Source organism: Lithobates pipiens, unplaced genomic scaffold (genome assembly GCF_037356315.1).
Source record: "Lithobates pipiens isolate NorthernLeopardFrog02 unplaced genomic scaffold, aLitPip1_a1.2 Scaffold_8, whole genome shotgun sequence".
NCBI lineage: Eukaryota > Metazoa > Chordata > Amphibia > Anura > Ranidae > Lithobates > Lithobates pipiens.
In genome coordinates, this window is record NW_027507903.1 from 205,662,686 (window position 1) to 205,678,464 (window position 15,779).

Below are 15,779 nucleotides of genomic sequence, written 5' to 3' on the forward strand. Positions count from 1 at the left end.
ATTTATTAGCGATAGCCTCCGTGATTTGTTGCAGTTGTATGTGGTGGTTTATCTTGATGATATCCTCATATTTTCCAAGTCCCTGGAGAGCCACCACACAGATGTCTGTCGTGTGCTTCAGAAACTAAGAGATAACAATCTCTATTGTAAACTGGAGAAGTGCAAGTTCCATCGTAAAAAAGGTTACATTCCTGTCATTTCCACTGCTGATTTTTCGATGGACCCAGAGAAACGTTCGGCAGTCCTACAGTGGCCTCAACCCGTGGGTTTATGTCCTCTGCAGCGTTTCCTGGGCTTTGTCAACTACTATTGGAAGTTTATTCAAAACTTCTCGTCTCTGGTCAAGCCCCTGACTGATAAGACCAGAAAGGACGGTAACCCACAGAGTTGGTCTCCGGAGTCCATTAAGGCCTTTGAGACTCTCAAGGCTTCCTTTGTTTCTGCTCCTGTGTTGGCACATCCTGATCCTACATTGCCTTTTATCCTAGAACTTGAAGCTTCTGAGACTGGAGTTGGCGCCCTTCTGTCTCAACGTCCTAACTCTGAGAGCACTATGCATCCGTGTCGCTACTTTTCCAAGAAATTGTCATCTGCTGAGCGCAATTATGAGATTGGTGACAGAGAGCTGTTGGCGATCAGTTTAGTCCTGAAATAATGGAGACATCTCCTTGAAGGTACCACTGTGCCTGTTCTTATTCTTACTGACCATAAGAATCTTACATTCTTGTCTGAGGCTAAACGACTCTCTCCCAGAAGGGCACAATGGGCTCTTTTCTTGTTGAGCTTTAATTACATTGTCTCATTCTTACCCGGTACTAAGAATGTAAGGGCTGATGCCTTGTCACGACAATTTTCCTTCACTTCAAAGTCGGAGTCGGTTCCAGTTCCTATGATTCCTCCTGATCGTATCTTGGCCATGGTTCGCACCAGTCTTACTTCTCCTTTGGATGACAAAATTCTTGCTGCTCAGGTTCATGCTCCTCCTGATAAACCTTGTGACCGCTGCTTTGTCCCAGAGAGTCTCTGTACTGTTGTGCTCCGGACTTACCATTCTCCCAAGGCAGCTGGCCATTCTGGGAAGAATCAACTAATTTGGGCCATTTCCCAACAATTCTGGTGGCCTAGTCTATGGGCTGATGTTACTGCCTTCATAGCTGCCTGCCCCGTGAGTAAGACTCCACGACACCTTCCAGTGGGCCTCCTACAACCCGTACCCAATGGAGAGAGGCCATGGAATCACCTGTCTATGGATTTCATTGTGGAGTTTCCCAACTCCCAAGGCAACACTGTTATCCTTATGGTGGTTGACCGGTTCTCAAAGATGTGTCATTGTATTCCACTTAAGAAGTTGCCTACCTCTAAGGAACTGGCTTCCATTTTTGCTCGGAGATCTTTTGCTTACATGGGCTACCCAAGGTGATTGTCTCGGACAGGGGCAGTCAGTTTGTCTCCTGGTTCTGGCGAGCCTTTTGTGCACAGTTGGGAATCCAGCTTGCGTTCTCTTCTGCGTATCACCCACAGTCTAATGGGGCCACAGAACGAGCCAATCAGTCCTTGGAGCAATTCCTACATTGCTATATTTCTGACCATAACAACTGGTCAGACCTATTACCCTGGGCAGAGTTTGCTCACAACAGTGCCTTGAATTCTACCTCCCGATTGTCTCCATTTATGGAATTATGGTTTCCAACCTTCCATATTGCCTGACTCGTTTGTTCTGCAGAGTATTCCTGCATTAGAGGAGTATCTCCGTGGTCTTCGTTCCACTTGGGTACAAGGTCCTGGACTTGCGCATTAAAATGGTCAGATCAATAGCCTAAATCTGCAACCACTGCGCTGCCAGACTCACTCGTGCACTGTCACAGTCTCCTCTCCCTCACGCGTAGCGTCACCGTCACGTGACTTTCTCAACTTCTACCTGCCTCCTGCCCTGATCTCTGGCTTCCCACGGACTTATCCCTGTCTCCAGTTACCTACACCTGTTGCCGAACTTGCTTGGGACCCGATTATGCCTCTGCCTGCTGTTTATGCCTGATCTGCCCATCTGTTGCCAAAGCCTGCCTGTGATTGACTACGCTCCTGTCTGCTGTCTCTGCCTGACCTGCCTGTCTGTTGTCTACCTGGCCTGTCTGACCCTGCTCCCTGCCGCCAGCCTGCTTCCAGCTCAAGTTTATGGTGGTGCATCTCGGCTTGTCCTCTGCCAGTCTGTCAGCCATCTGCCGACTCCTCAGCCTGCTACCTGCTGTGTCCCAGCTTCCTGTTCCTGAGATCCCGGCCTCTACTGGTACAGACTTTTGGACTAATCAAGACACCCTTTCCCCGCCGTGCTCTTGAGGCTGCTGTCTCACCATCAGCGGTTCTCAAACAAGAGTTGTACGAGGGCCTTCCTCCGCACGTCAGACTCACCTACTAGGTACGTGACACCTGCTTATATAACAATTTTGTGAAATAAAAAAATTAATAAAAACAAATCTTGATTTTGCAAAAAACAAAAAAAGAAACTCACCATTACTAAATACCTTGGAATATCTGCTTTCCAAAAATGGGTAATTTGGGGGGTATTTGTACTTTCCTGGCTTGTTAGGGTCTCAAGAAATGAGATAGGCCATCAGTGTATCAGGTGTGATCAATTTTCAGAGATTGGCACCATAGCTTGTGGACTCTAAAACCTTCATAAAGAACAAATAATATACAGATTTGGGTTATTTTTACCAAAGATATGTAGCAGTATAAATTTTCGCCAACATATATGAACAAAAATTACTGATTTGCAAATTTTTATAACAGACTAAGAAAAATGCATTTTTTTTACAGAATTTTCAGTCTTTTTTCTTTTATAGAGCAAAAAATAAAAAACCCAGAGGTGGTCATATACCACCAAAAGAAAGCTCTATTTGTGGTAAACAAAAAATACAAATTTCATATAGGTACAGTGTTGCATGACTGAGTAATTGTCATTCAAAATGTGAGAGCACTGAAAGCTGAAAATTGGTCTGTTTAGGAAGGGGGTTTGAGTGCCCAGTGGGTAAGTGGTTAACCCTTCCCGACCAGCACACGACGATGTACGTCAACAGAATGGCACGGGCAGGCATATTGGCGTACAGGTACGTCCAATCTTCAATGCCGCCCTGCCATCGGGAGCGCGCCACCGGCGGCGCGCTCCCGCGCTGGTCAGGACCCCCGTGAGTCCAGTCGCGGGACCCGCGGACTCGATCGCCGCGGGCATCCCCGCGATCGTCTCACGGGACGGCTGAATGGAGGAAATGCGGTGTAAACAGCATTTCTCCATTCTGCCTAGCAACTAGTGACGCTGATCTCTGCTCCATGTGATTGGAGCAGAGATCAGTGTTCACTAAATGAAAGCCCAACCCCCCCACAGTTAGTAACACACCCCTAGGAACACTTAACCCCTACACTGCCACCCACTGGTTAACCCCATTCACTGCCAGTGTCATTTACACAGGAATCACTGCATTTATATAGCAGTGATTACTGTATAAATGACAATGGTCCCAAAAATGTGTCAAAAATGTCCGATGGGTCCCCCACAATGTTGCAGTCACAATAAAAATCGCTGATCGCCGCCATTACTAGAAAAAAAAATAATAAAAAATTATTAATAAAAATGCTATAAAACTATCCCTATTTTGTAAACGCTATAACTTTTGCGCAAACCAATCAATAATTGCTTATTGCGATTTTTTTTTACCAAAAATATGTAGAAGAATACGTATCGGCCTAAACTTAGGGAAAAAAAATGTTTATTTATATATTTTTGGGGGATATTTATTAAAACAAAAAGTAAATAATAATGCGTTTTTTTCAAAATTGTCGCTCTATTTTTGTTTATAGCACAAAAAATAAAAACCGCAGGGGTGATCAAATACCACCAAAAGACAGCTCTATTTGTGGGAAAAAAAGGACGTCAATTTTGTTTGGGAGCCACGTCGCACGACCGCGCAATTGTCAGTTAAAGCGACGCAGTGCCGAATCGCAAAAAGTGGTTTGGTCTTTGACCAGCAAAATGGTCCGGTCTGTAAGTGGTTAACAACCAGATATTCCTTAGGGATTCTAGGGATTAAGCAGCTATATTGCATCTGGAAATTTAAAAAAAGTAAGAAAATGTATACTTTTGCAAAACACCTTTGATTTATTGGATAGACCACAATTTCAGAGGGAGAGAGCAAGCTAATGCTATGCAAAGTATTAAAGGCAATATACAACAATGAATATAGTACTGTATATAGCACTGTATAGCTTTAGTAGCACACTAAACTGCCAACTCCGACCAGTGTGGGCTGGGCCTTTGGACAATTTCATCATTATTCTAAGACCAGGGGTCTGGTGCAAGACATTAGCAAATGAGAGTTGTTTGAAATGCATTATGGGATGTTTGCCTTAATCCAAACATCCAAACAGCTAAAGCTTGGTATAAACTTGGGGATCTGGTTCCCAGACAGAAATACTAAAAAGAAAAAAAAACAGAGCTAGTGAACTATCGCGATACACATTGGAAATGAGATAAAGTCAGGAACATCCACAATTGTATAAAAATTTTTACATAAATTTATTTAACTATAAAATTAGACAATAATACAAAAAATAGGGGCTAGTATACGCAGTGAAGTATTTAGACTAGTTTCACTTTTCAGCTTCTTCAGGAAATACAAACATCTGAAAAAATGCGTAACAGTTAATAACAGGGGCAATTTATATAAGAAACAACGAAAAAAGGGGAAATGATCACAAAAAAGAGGGGAAGGAAAACATTAAGTCAATTAATATATTGTAGGCTCTTACTCTACTGCTAGTGCCAACAGGGCATCCACGGTACCCAGGGGAGCCTCCCCCAGTGATTGGGGGAAGTATAGACCCAATCACGGGCCGGTGTCTGCATAAACAATAATAAACCAAAATTAGCTAAAGCTTGGTGGCACGAATGTCACATCTACCTCAATGCAGATGGTCAGACACTATAGCTAGCTACTGCGTGCTTCACCTATAGCAGCCACCTTTCCCTTAAGGCAAGCAGGCCTACCGGTACTTGGTTGCCCCCAGGACTTATACACAATGCTATACAACCTAACAAACCTAAAAGTTAAAAACCCAGAAAGTCAGCACAGCACAGGGATGGTAGGAACCCATCATAATGATAAATTCATCATAACAAACTTTCGTTATTTTCATGAAAAGTTTTCATGAAAACACGAATTACGAAATACAATTTTTTTTCCCTACGAAATGAAACGTAATGAAACAAAACACATTTTTTGACAGCGCCCAGGTGTAGTAGGGTGTAGTGTCTAGGGTGTAGTAGAAGCAGGGTGTGGCCAGGTTACAGAAAGACCTGAATAAGAAAAAGCAGGAGGCTCAATTGGCATGGGCCGGACCAGGACAACTGATGCAGTGAATTACATCATCAGAAAGTCTTGAATGAGAAAAAACAGGAAGTTTAATGGGCATGGGCTGGACTGGCATAACTGATGCAGTGGCCGACAGGGCACATCGCCAGGTGTTGCAACTGTCTGAATCGCATTACACCACAAGTAACGATGGTCTAAATCACACCACCAGGTGTAGCGACTACCTGAATCACATCACCAGGTGTAGCAACAGTGGAACTTGTGGACAAGTTAGCCTGGCTGTGCATCCAAGGGATTTTAGCAACAAGCAAAGGGGGTAATCCAGGGAATTTGAGTTCTGAGGACTTACACACGTCGGATTTTCAATGGAAAATGTTCGATTGGGAGCTTTTTGCCGGAAATTCTGACCGTGTATAGTCTCCATCGGACATTTTCCATCGGAATTTCCGACACACAAAATTTGAGATCTGGAATTGTGTACACACGATTGGAATTTCCGACAACGGTTCACACATGCTCGGAATCAAGCAGAAGAGCCGCACTGGCTATTGAACTTCAATTTTCTTGACTCGTCGTACGTCACCGCGTTCCGCGAATTTCCAACAACATTGTGTGACCATGTCTATGCAAGAAAAGTTTGAGCCAACATCCATCAGAAAAAATCCCAAGGATTTTGTTGTCGAAATGTCCGATCATGTGTATGCAGCATTAGAGAAAGTTTCCAAACAGGGTTCAAGGCTACGAGACAATGAATTGAATAAGCTTAGATTCTAGAAGGAGAGGGTTCAGGCTATGGCAGTTGGCTGAAGAGGTGACCTTTAGAGAATTCAATAGACTTGTTAGCGTCTTTTGTTATAACAAGTCATATAAAAGGCACATGGTTATGTAAACTGTAGGCACATTTGGAAACAATGTCATGATCAGGATCTGAATAGGACTGTAATAATGGCATGCGACTGGTACTGGCCACAGAAGAGTTATACATGGGCAACTGGTCAGCGGTTTTAATGCAATTCTGGATGCAGGTCTGGGACCAGGACCCAATCTCCTCTGCAGCACAGTCTATGTGCGGATTGTAAAGTTTAAGCCAAGGATACCCCAAGATAAGGGGATAAGCAGGGGAAGAGATTAGGCAGAAGCTGATTGTCTCCCTGTGAAATTCCCCAATGGTCGGAGGAGAATTATTAATGGCTAAGACTAAGAAGGGTCTGTACACCTTAGTGACCAGAATCTGTAGACTGTGTGCTAGGTCCCTATCATGCATTATACATTAATGCATTATACATTATACATTATACATATATTATGCTGAAGGGGCGCTTAATAGCACAAGAGTATAGTGGAATATCCACAATAACACCCTCTGGTAGACACCAGTACTGCGGCCCAAGGATCAGATAGTGCCACCAGCAGGTGAAACCTTTCCTGACAGCTCCAGACTGTCAGGAGACACCCACTGGTGGACACCAGTACTGAAAACCAAAGGTCTGGCAGCACCACCAGCAGGTGGAACCTTTGCTGACAGAACCCCCACCTCGAAGGAGCGGCCTCAGGAAGCTCCAACTAGCTGCTACTGAAAAAATTCCATGGCATCAAGCTGGGCAGTGGACAGAGGAATATCAAACTGGACATGTAAAAGGTCCATGGCTTTAATCCAGACAAAGGGCAGAGGCACCTCAAACTGGGCAGCTGGCAGTGGTACATCAAGCCGGGCACCAGGCATGTCGAGGTGGGCAGCAGGCACATGGACATCGAGCTGGGAAACAGGCACGTCGAGCTGGGCAGCAGGCACATCAAGCTGGACAGCGAGCACATCAAGCTGGGCAGCAGGCACAGGCACATCCAGAGGGGCAGTGAGCAGTGGCACATCAAGCCAGGCAGCAGGCACAGGCACATCAAGCTGGGAAGCAGGCACAGGCACATCAAGCTGGGCAGCAGGTACAGGCACATCAATCTGGGCATTGGACATAGACATAACAAGCTTGGCAGCAGACACAGGCACATCGAGCTGGGCAGCAGGCACATCAAGCTGGGCAGAGGAAACATCAAGCTGAGCAGCAGAAGCACATTGATCTGGGCAGCAAGCACATCAAACTGGGCAGTGGGCACATCAAACTGGGCAGCAGGCAGAGGCACATCAGGCTGGGCAGTGGACAGAGGCACATCAGGCTGGGCAGCAGACTTTGGGTCATCTGGCTGAGCAGCAAATTCTGGGTCATCTGGCTGGGTAGCAGGCTCTGGGTCATCTGGCTGGGCAACAGGTTCTGGGTCATCTGGCTGGGTAGCAGGCTCTGAGTCATCTGGCAGAGCAGTAGGTTCTGGGTCATCTGGCTGGGTAGCAGGTTTTGGGTCATCCGGCTGGGCAGCAAGGCTTGGGGTCATCTGGCCAGGCGGTAGACACTGAAACATCAGGCTGAGCAGCGAGCACCATATAAACAGGATGGGTAATGGGCACCAGCCCAGTAGGCTGGATAACTGACACCGGCTCAGTAAGCTGGGTGACGGACACCGACTCAGTAAGCCGGGTGACGGTTACTGGCTCAACAGGCCGGGTGATAGACACCGGTTCAGCAGGCTGGGTAGCGGGCACCGACTCCACAGGTTGGGTAAAGGGAACCGGCTCCACAGGCTGGGTAAAGGGAACCGGCTCCACAGGCTGGGATACAGGCACCGGAACATAAGGCTGGGATACAGGCACCGGAACATAAGGCTGGGACACAGGCACTGGAACTTCAGGCTGGGACACAGGCACCAGAACTTCAGGGTAGGACACAGGCATCGGAACTTCAGGCTGGAACACAGGCACTGGAACTTTATACTGGAATACGGACACCTGGACTTCAGGCTGGAACATGGGCACTGTAACTCCAGGCTGGAACATGGGCACCAGAACGTCAGGCTGGAATATGGATACTGGAACTTCAGGCTCGAACACGGACACCGGAACTTCAGGCTGGAACACAGGCATTGGAACTTCAGGCTGAATAGCAGGCAGGAAGTTGGCAGGGTTAGGTGAGTTTTTAGGTTCAGTACCATCAGAGACTAACTTGACCCCATTGGTGATCATGGAGGTAGACTGGAGTGTGTTGGCTGGTGTGGAGGCAGGTTGGGTTAATGGCAGTAACGTATGGGTCAGAAAAAAAACTTTTCTTCAGTTTAGCTACTGAAGCTCTGTAGGTGACTGCAGGGTTGTAAGTAAGGGTGAAGCAGATTGGAGGAGGTCTGGAATATGGTAAGGAAGAGGAAACAGCAGTTAGAGGAAGTTCTTGTGGGGTTGTTGTAGGCAGCAGAGAAGAGGCAGGTGGATTAAAGGCAGGATAGGTGCAGAGAGTAGAAACAGGGTATTGATATTTTGTTGGAAGCAAAGTGTATTGAGCTGAGACTGAGGTGACCGTGGGTGATGGAGGGAAAGACTTTTGAGCAGGCAGGTGTCTGGTAGCAGAAATGAACTATTGTGAGCTGACAGAGGCTGAATGCATTATATCAGACTGGTTGAACAAAATATGGTTCACATGCTGCCTGTCTAATAAGGGTCTGCACTGAGTTAATACATTCTATTTGCACCTATTGAGGACAAGCTGAATAGCGCTCACACTAGAGACTCCACCTGCTCAACACTGAAAGGGGGAGAAAAATCATCACAGCCCTTTGGAATACAGGACAGGGCTAGGTCTGCATACATTTGAATTAAAGGCTGAATATCCCCAAATATCATATAGCCCTGATCAACCAAGGAGTGAGCTAATGGAATACTCTCTAGCAACTGGCCACTTGTCCACTCTTTCAATATCTGGCAGCAATATTCACCACTCTCTGATGCCAGCAGAGAATAATAAACAATCTTAACAGAATTAATTTCAGCAAAAGAAACAGAACCGAGATGGTTCCTTTGTGCAGCCACTTCTGGTCACGGATGGCCTTGGTATTCTGACATGAACAGGTGTGACCAGAACAGCAACAGAGGAAATCAAAGGCTAAAGTGAAAATAGTGTAATTTATTAAGATAAGTGAAAATACAAATACAAACACTTCCAATACAACACAGTGCATAACAATCCAACTACCAGACACCCACAAGTAACGGTAAACAGGTATAAACAAAGGATGGGAAATACCAAAATTGTAAACATAGCCAGGCCAGAGTCATCAACGGGAGATCAGCAGATGGGGCAAGGAGCAAACAGAACAGGGAGGAGGTGGACGGGATCAGGCTGCAGGGCAAGGGCACAAGGTAACAGGATCACAGGAGGGACAAGGACAGGTTCTGGTTCAGAGTCAGGATCAGGTTTAGAGATCACAGGTACAGGTCAGGGCACAAGAACAATATAAAGGCAAGTGTTTGTGTGTTTGCCAGGTATTAATACACATCGTCTGCAATCAGTCTCAGGTGAAGCTTGATCACAGGAGATAATGTCGGCTCCACACTGCCGAGAAACACCCGCTGGTGGATCACAGTACTGTGGCCCAAGGATCAGATAGTGCCACCAGCAGGTGAAACCTTTCCTGACAGTTCCAGACTGCCAGGAGACACCAGTACTGCAAGCCAAAGGTCTGGCAGCGCCACCAGCAGGTGGAACTTTTCCTGGCATAAGGCCTTGAGAAAAAGGCTTCAACTGACTCTCTGACTGGGTCAACTGCGGGGAGACTAAAAGCCCAAGACTGGGGATCCCCCTGCAACCATTTAATAATCAGCCGCTGTACTTCAGAACCAGAGGAGTGTGGCTTAAGCTTACAGCGTAGTATACAGCTATTTTTTAAAGTTAGAAAACATATGGGGGTCACCAGAAAAACGGTCAGGTGGGTAAGTTTGGATTCTGGCTCCTGTGTTACTGCTGGAGATGCGTTTACACACACAGACAGTTCCTGGACTTGGCATGTCAGTTTGCAAATTTCCTCAGCAAATAAATGGCCTGTGTAATGCCCATCTTGACAGACATTTTTTTGTTAAAGGCTTGTGATAATGTCACAAATGTCATGTCTACCTCAATGCAGGTGGTCAGACACTATAGCTAGCTATTGTGTGCTTCACCTATAGCAGCCCCCTTTTCCTTAAAGCAAGTAGGCCTACCAGTACATGGTTGTCCCCAGGACTTATACACAATGCTATAGTGCCTGGCCACCACACCAGGGCAGACGCGAACAGAGCAAACAACAGACTACTTGCAGTTTAGCATACAAATAGCATGGTTCTATGACAGTCCTACATAAAAGGCAGGCTGAGTTCAGGGAATAGTCCAATATCCGATCTGGGTCATACACAGGGAAATCCAACAGCAAAGCAGGGCAGACAAATGGGAGGCTTGATCAGGAACAATGCAGGTAACTCTGTCTCTATCACAAGCAAGGGATAGAGTGTTCAGTTTGCTTCTAGCAGGCGACTGACCATCAATCACCTTGCAGGTGAACACAGACAGGGAGAATACAAGAGCCAACACCTTGATGATTGCATGAAGAGCTGGAGCACTAAGTGATCCTGACACTTGTCCAAACTGACAGCTCATTACTAATTGTTTGATAAACAATATCCACAGATATGTATTTTTTCCCTTATCACGGGTAATTCTTGGATTTCTTCAAAAATGTATTCTTGCAATGTTATATGTTACCTTATATGTTACATGTTTTTTTCTTTCTCTAGACCATCCTCAGTCCATCTCCATTCCCCCTCCTTCTTGTTCACTTGGATTGATCCATCCAGCCAGGTAAATGTGAGAAGTGATGAGTATTATCTCCCTTATCACCTATCATGGCACCCTTAAACATTATGTCCCTGAACGTTCAGGGTATATAACCGCAGAAATGCATTAAGCGTTCAGTTTCTTTCAGTCACAGAAAGCCCATATAGTATCCTTACAGGAAACTCACTTTGCAGTGAGCTCCACGCCCAAATTCATGAGCTCCTTTTATCCGCAAATTTACATGGCCTCAGCTACCACCCAGCAGCGTGGAACCCTTACAGCTTTTCACCGCTCTATCCCATTCATTCCTAAATCAGAAATTAAAGACCCCGAAGGGAGATATCTTATCCTCACTGGACACATTATTGACACAGAAGTCACAATTGTCTACTATTATGCTCCAAGCAACCAACAACTTTTCTATCACACCTTCTACAAATAGTATCCCCACACAAGATGGGAACAATTAAGCCCCGTACACACGAGCGGACTTTTCGACATCCAAAGTCCGACGGACTGAGTCCGTCAGACTATTCGATCGTGTGTGGGCTGCAATGGACTTTAGCTTCGCTAAAGTCTGACGGACTTTAGAAATGAAGCATGCTTCAAATTTTCCCGACGGAACTCCGCCGGACCTGGTCCCCTTCAAAAAATCCGCTTGTGTGTATGCTACTCCGACGGACTAAAACCGACGCTAGGGCAGCTATTGGCTATGAACTTCCTTATTCGAATCCAGTCGTACGTCATCACGTTCGACTCCGTCGGAGTTTGGTGTGATGGTGTGTGTCCAAGTCCGTTCGGTCAAAAAGTCCGCCAGAACTCCGTCGGAACTCCGGCGGAACTCCGGCGGAACTCCTTTGGAGGTCTGTCGGACATAAGTCCTCTCGTGTGTACGGGGCTTTATCATGTGTGGTGATTCGAACCAATTCCCCCTGCCATTTTTATACAAATCCCCATTTATCCCCCCAAAAAGCCCATTCAAGTAATCCTTTTCACAACTTCTCTTGAGACACAACTTAGTGGACTAATGGAGAGAAAATTATCCGGAAAAAAGAAAATATACTCATTATTCGCACCCACACCAAACCTTCTCTCGTATTGACAATATATTTCTAACTATTGGTATGATACCTGAGATTCTCTCATCAAACATAATCCCAATCCCTTGGTCAGATTATAGGGTGTATTATACTACAATAGCCTCCACTATACCTAAAGCACATGACACATCCTGGTACCTCCCCATCTTACTTAAAACCCATCTCATCACATAATAATCAAACAAGTCCTAAAAAAGTATCTGATACACAACACCTGCCCTGAAATCTCTCTATTAACTCTCTGGGAAGCGCATAAACCAGTGCTATGTGGGGTATTCCAGCGACAATCTGAAAATTAGAGCTAGAATATAACAATGCTTTTGTACTCTTCCAAGATAATCCCTCCTCAGCCACAAAAACTAGATTAGAAAAGGCTCGTCTGGAATATGATCTATTCCTCACAGAAAATGTATATACATTTGTTTTGGATTGGATCAGAACTAGCCAATTATTTCTGCCCCTGGTCAAATTGAATATAGCGTGCAAGCGCTGAAGTGATTATGATGACACTCAGTTTAGAGTAAAATACTTTCTACCTTTATTTCCTCTTTTTCAGACTTTCAATTTTGTTAAAGATTAAGATACGTCAATAAGACTAGCGCATGGAAACCACAAAACAAAAACAAATATATAAATACATTTAGGGACAAAGTATTGGCTTTAGCTGGCTTGTCTATATGAGTAAGTAGCCATGTTCTTGCAATGTTTCTTGCTTCTTTTAAACCGTTGGTGTTACTTGTTATATTTTGAATGTATTCTCGGAATCAGGCGCACTTCTGTTAACTGTTGCAGTCCAGTTCCTAAGTAAGGGTGAGCTTTTGCAAAATATCTGAGTTTTTTAAGGTTCATAAACTGAAACTGATATGTCAGGCAAAATATATAAAACATGTACTCTTATATACATTGGATACATTGGAATAGACATTTCATTATTCTCTTAATCATATCCATTACAGTCCTCCCTTGAAGTGTCTATTCAATCTGTCCCTCATACTCAAGGTCCTACTCACCTGGCCCATTCCCCTCAGCAATTCTTTTGGGCTGTATATATAGAGAAGGGCAACGACTAGCTCACTACCCCCCTTGATACCACTTGGAGAAGGGAAATCAGGTACTGTCTGTCCCTTTAATCCTATGGTGTTGTCTGGTATTTCTTGGTTCACAAACATGGAAGTAGATTTATCAACAGCTTTTTCTACACACTTTTTAAAGCAGAGAAGAACACAGCAGACCATGACAGCTAGGGTCACTAAAATGATCAGAACGGCTATTCCAATTTGTGTTAAAATTCCCTGCCACCCCCCCCCCCCCCTTGATCTAGGTGAAGTACTGATCCCAGGAGTTGGAGAGCCCTGAATTTCTTTTTAGTTCCTTGGACAAACCTTCAAGTTTCTGGATGGTCACTTTACCATTTGGGCCTGTGTTGTCAGGGATATAAGTACAGCATTTCACATTATTTCAGGTATAATTTTGCACACACCCCCCTTTTCAGCTAGGACCATATCTAAGGCCAAACGGTTTTGGAAAGTCATGTGTGCAGTGGCTTCCAGCTGCTTGGTTAAACCTCGGAGTGCATCTCTGGTGTAATTAACAAACCTTTGTTGGTTGTAGTAGATGTAATTTATTCAGTCTACATTCTTGTTTACAATGATGATGGGGATCAGGGATTCGAATACTGCCACTACTTGGTCTCTTGCTTTGAACTCATCTGGGACTCCTCTAGGGACCCCTATGGCATCTATGTATACATGAGGGTCAAAGATTCCTGCTGAGGCACTCCTACGCCTCCTGTCAGGTCAGGGTGTGTTGTTTGTATCAGGCTTTGGTTCTTTGAGAGAATATGTAGAGGCATTATGGCCTGGACCAGTGCACATTCTCCTGTCCACTGTCCTGTCAATCTGCTTCTGATTTTCATGCCTCCGCAGATCCAGTACACGTCTCCCAAAGACTGGGCTTGATTTTGCACCAAATCTGCAGAGGCCTCACTATAATACCCACAGTAACCTTAGTGAAATTCCCAAGGGGTTTCCCCACTCCGTGATATCTTCCATAACATGTGTAATTGCCAGGGTATATGGTGATACCTTCTCCTGGCTTGGGGGTCTTGGTGACTAAGGGATATTCCTTCTTCCATTGTTCACAAAGGGAGTGGTTAGTGGTTGTGTTGGTAAACAGGCTGAGGAAGCATGTCTCGTGTTTGGGGGATATGTTCAAGGGTACCGTTCCTAGATATGGTCTACCCCCCCCCCCACACACACACACACACACACACAGCAATTGATCTTATTGTGTTTCCCTGCACTGTAACTCATCCACTCGGGCCACAAGTTGACATCTGTGAACCCGTTTTTTGCAGCCATAGTATTCTCAAAGGTAGGGTCTGCAATGGCCACCATGTCTTTTAATGTCTGTATATGGGGCCTCAGGGGGTTGGAGCTCGATGTAGATTGGGGAACTCCCCACTCTGGGTTATTGAACATATCTTTCAGTTGGAAAGGTTTTCTAAAACTGGCATACCCACTCCCCCACCATAGGCCCAGAACATAGGTCCAGCTGTCTCCTGGGCTAGGATCCTCAATGGTCAGCCTGAACTCCTTGGTGGAATACTGATTTGTGTGTTTGTTGATTGTCATTCTATCTATGAGGGACTTTCCATTTTTGTCCTTTCTATTTAAGGCATTCTCAGGCTTGTACCCCGAGTGTTCCAGCCCACTGTTTCCCAGGAATCATAGTTGTTACCCCAATAGGAATCAGTAACGAAAACATACACAGTCATGGGTCTTACTATTTCATCCCTTGACCGGATCTTGTACCGAGTCTTGTGCCTGGAATAATCTGTTCATAAGAGGATATAAAAGTGGCAACATGTGTATTGGATGAGTTACACCAGAATTGTGTTATACCATCTTTTTGCTTGGTGGCTACCTCCTGTGCCTGAGCAATGATTACAATGAAAAAGATATACAGAATCATTGGGACTTTCTTGCAGTGGGAGGCGTGTATCCACGTGTTCTTCCCGGCCACCTTGACGGATGTGGCAGTTGTTAGGAGAACCTGGAAAGGATCATCACATCTGGGTTCAAGAGTATGTTTTCTCACAAACTTCTTTATCAGGACCCAATTACCGGGGACCAGCTTCTGTGTTCCTATATCTAGCTCAGGATCTGGAATGGAAGAAAACACTTGCGAATGGATACGGGTTAATTCTCGACATAAAGCAGTCACATAATCAGTTAATACATCAGATTAGAGTTGTTATTGCTGTGGGAAGCAACAACCCAGTCTGGAGGCTAAACTAAACAATATCTCATAGGGTGAAAGACCATGGTTTCCTCTTGGAGTATACCTAACACTGAATAAGGCAATGGGTAGGCTATCTGGCCAACTCATTCCTGTTTCCTGAGACATTTTTAGCATTCTGGACTTTATTGTGCCGTTCAATCTTTCCACCTTCCCACTGCTCTGAGGATGGTATGGGATGTGGAAAGCTAATGTAACCCCTAAAGCTGCCTATATCTCTTTGGTCACTGAGGCCGTAAAAGCTGGCCCCTGATTGCTCTCTATGACCTCTGGGACACCATATCTGCACACATTTTCCGTTAAAAGTCTTTTAGCCATAGTTTTTGCCATAATGTTGG